Here is a 6,252-nt window from a genome sequence, read left to right as displayed (position 1 = left end):
GGAAACAATAGCAAAGATCAATGAAACTAAAAGCTGGTTCTTTGAGAAGATGAACAAAATTGATAAACCATTAGCCAGACTCATCAGGAAAATAAAGGGAAAAGACTCAAATCAATAAAATTAGAAATGAAAAAGGAGAAGTAACAACTGACACCACAGAAATACAAAGGATCATGAGAGACTACTACAAGGAACTATATGCCAATAAAATGGACAACCTGGAAGAAATGGACAAATTCTTAGAAAAGTACAACCTTCCAAGACTGAACCAGGAAGAATTAGAAAATATGAACAGGACAATCACAAGCACTGAAATTGAAACTGTGATTTAAAGTCTTCCAACAAAGGAAAGCCCAGGATGAGATGGCTTCACATGTGAATTCCATCAAACATTTAAAGAAGACCTAACAACTATCCTTCTCAGTATCTTCCAATCTATAGCAGAAGGAGGAACACTCCCAAACTCATTCTGAGGTCACCATCACGCTGATAACAAAACCAGATACAGATGTCACAAAAAAAAGAAAACTACAATCCAATATCACTGAAGAGCATAGATGCAAAAACCCTCAACAAAATACTAGCAAACAGAATCCAGCAGCACATTAAAACTATCATACACCATGATCAAGTGAGGATTATTCCAGGAATGCATGGATTCTTCAATATATGCAAATCAATCAACGTGATACACCATATTAACAGACTGAAGGATAAAAACCATATGATGATTTCAATCGATACAGAAAAAGCTTTCAACAAAATTCAACACCCATTTATGATAAAAACTCTCCAGAAAGTGGGCAAAGAGGGAACGTACTTCAACATAATAAAGGCCATATATGACAAACCCACAGCAAACATCATTCTCAATGGTGAAAAACTGAAAGCATTTCCTCTAAGATCTGGAACAAGTCAAGGGTGCCCACTCTTGCCACTATTATTGAACTTAGTTTTGGAAGTCCTAGCCACAGCAATCAGAAAAGAAACAGAAATAAAAGGAATCCAAACTGGAAAAGAAGTAAAGCTGTACTGTTTGCAGATGACATGATATTATACATAGAAAATCCAAAAGATGCCACCAGAAAACTACTAGAACTAATCAGTGAATTTGGTAAGGTAGCAGGATACAAAATTACTGCAGAGAAATCTCATGCATTCCTATACACTAAAAATGAAATATCAGAAAGAAATTAAGGAAACACTCCCATTTACCATTGCAAGAAAATAATAAAATACCTAGGAATAAAGCTACATAAGGAGGAAAAGAACTGTATGCAGAAAACTGTAAGACACTGATGAAAGAAATCAAAGGTGATACAAACAGATGGAGAGATATACCATGTTCTTGGATTGGAAGAATCAATATTGTGAAAATGACTATACTACCCAAAGCAATTGACAGATTCAATGCAATCCCTATCAAATTACCAATGGCAATTTTCACAGAACTAGAACAAAAAATTTACAATTTGTATGGAAACACAAAAGACCCCGAATAGCCAAGTCAATCCTGAGAAACAAAAACAGAGCCGGAGGAATCAGGCTCCCTGACTTCAGACTATACTACAAAGTTACAGTAATCAAGACAGTATGGTGCTGGCACAAAAACAGAAATATAGATCAATGGAAAAGGATAGAAAGCCCAGAGATGAACCCATACACATATGGTCATCTTATCTTTGATAAAGGAGACAAGAATATACAATGGAGAAAAGATAGCCTCTTCAATAAGTGGTGCTGGGAAAAATGGATGCTATATGTAAAAGAATGAAATTAGAACACTTCCTAACACCATACACAAAAATAAACTCAAAATTGATTAAAGACCTAAATGTAAGTCCAGACCCTATAAAATATAAAACTCTTAGAGGAAAACATAGGCAGAACACTCTATGACATTAATCACAACAAGGTCCTTTTTGACCCACTTCCTAGAGTAATGGAAATTTTTAAAAAGTAAACAAATGGGACTTAATGAAACTTAAAATCTTTTGCACAGTTTAGGAAACTATAAACAAGATGAAAAGACAACCCTCAGAATGGGAGAAAATACTTGCAAAGGAATCAATGGACAAAAGATTAATGTTCAAATATACAAACAGCTCATGCAGCTCAATATAAAAAAAAAAAATTACCCAATCCAAAAATTGGCAGAAGACCTAAATAGACATTTCCCTAAAGAAGATACAGATTGCCAGCAAACACATGAAAAGATGTTTGGCATCACTAATCATTAGAGAAACACAAATCAAAACCACAATGAGGTATCACCTCACACCAGTCGGAATGGCCATCATCAAAAAATCTACCAACAGTAAATGGTGGAGAGGGTGTGGAGAAAACGAACCCTCTTGCACTGTTGGTGGGAATGTAAATTGATACAGCCACTATGGAGAACAGTATGGATGTTCCTTAAAAAAACTAAAATTAGAACTACCATATGACCCAGCAATCACACTACTGGGCATATACCCTGAGAAAACCATAATTCAAAAAGACTCATGTACCACAATATTCATTGTAGCACTATTTACAATGGCCAGGACATGGAAGCACCTAAATGTCCATTGACAGATGAATGGATAAAGAAGATGTGGCACATTTATACAATGGAATATTACTCAGCCATAAAAAGGAATGAAATTGAGTTATTTGTAGTGAGGTGGATGGGTCTAGAGACTGTCATACAGAGTGAAGTGTCAGAAAGAGAAAAACAAATACCATATGCTAACACATATGTATGTAATCTATAAATATGGTACTGTTGAACTTAGTGGCAGGGCATGAATAAAGACACAGAATCTAAAATCCTGCTTTCTGAAGCAGCTTTGTTCTTTTAGCTTTTGTAGCTCACTGATCCACCACCAACCCCCATGTTTACTTATAGTGTTGCCATCTTCACTCACTCCAATGCTGTACCTAGAAACAGGGCACATGTCCTGGACTCCCTTCCACCATAGGGGACTTCTCTGGACCCTCAGGATACCCAATGAGTGGGATGATAATTATTTAAAAGTCTCCTCATTAATCCTGGTGTGCCAGGTCTGGTCTAGGTCTCAAGGGCCCTCTTGAACTCCAATAGCTTCAATAGCCTTCATGAGATATGGAGCCCTGTGGCTTACAGAAGGCTCCCAAAGTTCCAGCAGGAAGTGTGCAGAAAATCTGTCCAGGGACTTTCACTGTGCCAAGAAGCAAAACAATTCTTTAGCAAGTGCAGGAGACTTCAAGCCATTTATTATCTCACAGCTGCAGTTTAGAAAATAACCTACACAACAAGGATCATGCAAAGAGCTATTTTATGAAAAAATTCCAATGAGGGTTCCAAGTGTTTATTTTAGAGATTTTAGAAGCCTTATTCAGCAATAAATAAATAAATAAATAAAAGTTAAATCTACCTTCATTTAAAACCTTCTCAGTAATCTCCATTAACAAATATGATAGTATAAAAGAAAACAATGTTTTTCAACATAAATTTCAAAAAGAGCAAATATCCTTAAAGGCTTATTGCTTTGATTATAGAAAAACTATTATCAGTACTTTAGCTAGATCTGTTGATTTTTTTAGAAATAAATTTATTTATTTATTTAATTTTGGCTATGTTGTGTCTTCACTGTTGCATGGGCTTTCTCTAGTTGTGGTGACCGAGCGCCACTCTTCGTTTTGGTGCACATGTTTCTCATTGCAGTGTCCTCTCTTGCTGTGGAGCATGGGCTCTAGGCTCCCCGGCTCTAGATTGCAGGCTCAGTAGTTGTGGCACAGAGGCTTAGTTGCTCCGTGGCTTGTGGGATCTTCCTGGACCAGGGATCAAATCCATGTGCCCTGCACAGGCAGGTGGATTCTTAACCACTGTGCCATCAGGGAAGTCCCAAGATCTCCTGATTATTTACCAACTGGATTCAGCTAACATCATTCTGAAAACTTATTAGAGCTCTTGGGTAATTACATAGAGAAAATCTATCTTGGATTATGTAAACAAAGGAAACACAGAAATGTTAATAATCAGAAATTATTCTTGAATTATTACTAATCCTAAAATATATATATTTTTTCTCTTTGAAACTACTTCCCCACAACACAGATGATAACAATGTATAACAGTAAAAGAGACTTGAGTTTCTCTTTTTTACTCTTTTTTTTAACAATTTTTTTAAACAATTCAATTTATTAAAAATGTTGATTTAAGCATCTGCAGTGGTGACTTCAACCTCGATTCCTGGTTCAATACTGATGGACATGATCTGCTTGAAAATCTCAGAAGGATTGTGCAGGTCAATGAGTCGCTCATGGATCCTCATCTGGAAACGATCCCAAGTCCTACAACCTTCACCACAAGGAGTTTTCCTTGTAATTATTCTCAGAGTCTTGGTAGGCATCTGAACGATTCTTTTCCTTAGCGTTTCTGATCAGTTCAGCACATACCTTCTCCAAAGACTTCACGTTGCGGCTGGTGAGGGTGATTCTAATCCGGTGAATCGCCACCTCTGGCTCCACGGCAGTGTTTCCGGTATCTGTAAAGCCATGGCTGTGGCACGGCTTCCTGACCAACTTGTTCCTCAGCGAGGGCGAACAGTGGTGAGTCAGGAGCATGAGTGGGTGGCCTGAGGCTCCGCTGCAGCAGCAACCGCGTCTTCCTCCAAGAGCTCTCCTATGTCTTTATGAGGCAAATGTGAGTGAACCAAAAAAATTCCAGAGAGTACCCACAGAAGACAAAAAAAGAAAAGTATTAAATCCAAAAATTTCACAAAAAGTTAATGCTCCAATTGCTTCAACTTCACTTGAATAAATAAAGGTTGGTTGTAATTGTTAGAAAATAAAAATATTTTGCAGTGTTTCAGATTCCAACGTTTCAGAAGGATTATAGATTGGCAAGGAGACCACAAACTCACATGCATACAGACGCCCACATTTATGCGGAGTAAGATTAATTTCTGATTTAATTAAATAATGATTCAGAACACAGGGTCATTCCACAGGGCAGAAGCAGATGCATCCTCCCCAGTCTAGTTTCCATGGTGACACTTGATGCATGACCATGCATCCAACAACACTATATCTCTTGACCTCAGAGTCATGCTTTCTCTTTAGCACACATTCAGTTATTTGATGCTTTCTAGCATCATCCTGAACTTTATGCCTTTCAAACACTCAATTGATTCCTATTCATTATACCCACAGAATTCATTCCCTCACTTGTTTCAGGTTATTTATCAAATATTACTTTATAAGACACAGACTACCCTGTATAAAAAGTATTCTCATAATTTCTCTATCTCTCGAATCTTATTTTACTTCTCTTCAAAGCACATATCACCATATTATTTTCCTGGTTTTATTGTTTGCCTCCCCCACAGAATCAGAACATAAGCTTTCTGAAATCAGAGACCCTGTCAGTTTTGTTCATTGCTATATCTTTAGAACAGAAAACAGTGCCTGATAGACAGTAATCCCTCAATAAATATTTGCTTAATACATGAATAAATAATTTGTGAAGAAAAGAATCAACTCTATTTTAGATATGTTGAAATTGAAGAGCTTGGAAACATGGGTTAAAAATGAAGAAAGATTTAGTAGCTACCCGCCTAGGTGTGATAAATGAAGCTAAATGAAACTGATAAGAGTAGGTGAGTTCCTTCAGTTAAAGAAAAAGTGCTAAGAGATAATAAAATGGGACTAAGTAGAGAAATCTCATAGAACCCTTGTTTTTGACTGAAGGTATAGAAGAGAATTCAGTTAAAGGTATGGGGAAGAGGCCATCAGAGAAATAAAGAATGATCCTAAGGCATACAGTTCCAAGAGGCAGAAGATGGTCAATCAAGCCCAAACCTACAGAGAAGAACAGCCAGATAAGGAGCAGCTGGATTTGTAGGAAGTCACTGATGACCTCTGAAAGACCAGTTTTAGAATAGGGCAGAAACTAAGTCTCAGTGCCCTGAGATATGAAGAGGATGGGGTGAAAATGTAAGGCAGAGAGTCAAGAGTCTCTTCATGTCCCCTGAGCTTCAAGAGTACCTGAAATATTTGTTGAATAAATGAGTACATAGATAAATGAATACAGTTTTCTCCCCAGAATGAAGACAGCACATAAATTGCAGCTGAAATCATGAGATTAAAATGGTAAACAAAACACTATTTTCAACAACATAGGTTGTATAAAAATATTTCCCTAATCAAAATCAATTTTCTCAGTAGTTTTCCCCCAATAAACATACAGTTTATTCCTGTAACTCATTTTTAAGTGAGCTCCTATGA

General features: G+C 36.9%; 1 pseudogene; it reads right to left on the bottom strand.

Moving 5' to 3' along the window:
- Positions 1 to 4,181: 4,181 nt before the first annotated feature.
- Positions 4,182 to 4,590, bottom strand: LOC132500615 (small ribosomal subunit protein uS10-like; annotated as a pseudogene).
- Between the last annotated feature and the right edge of the window lie 1,662 nt (positions 4,591 to 6,252).

This window comes from Mesoplodon densirostris, chromosome 13 (genome assembly GCF_025265405.1).
Source record: "Mesoplodon densirostris isolate mMesDen1 chromosome 13, mMesDen1 primary haplotype, whole genome shotgun sequence".
NCBI lineage: Eukaryota > Metazoa > Chordata > Mammalia > Artiodactyla > Ziphiidae > Mesoplodon > Mesoplodon densirostris.
The sequence above is the reverse complement of the archived record's forward strand: the minus strand, read 5'-3'. Positions and strand labels throughout refer to the sequence as shown.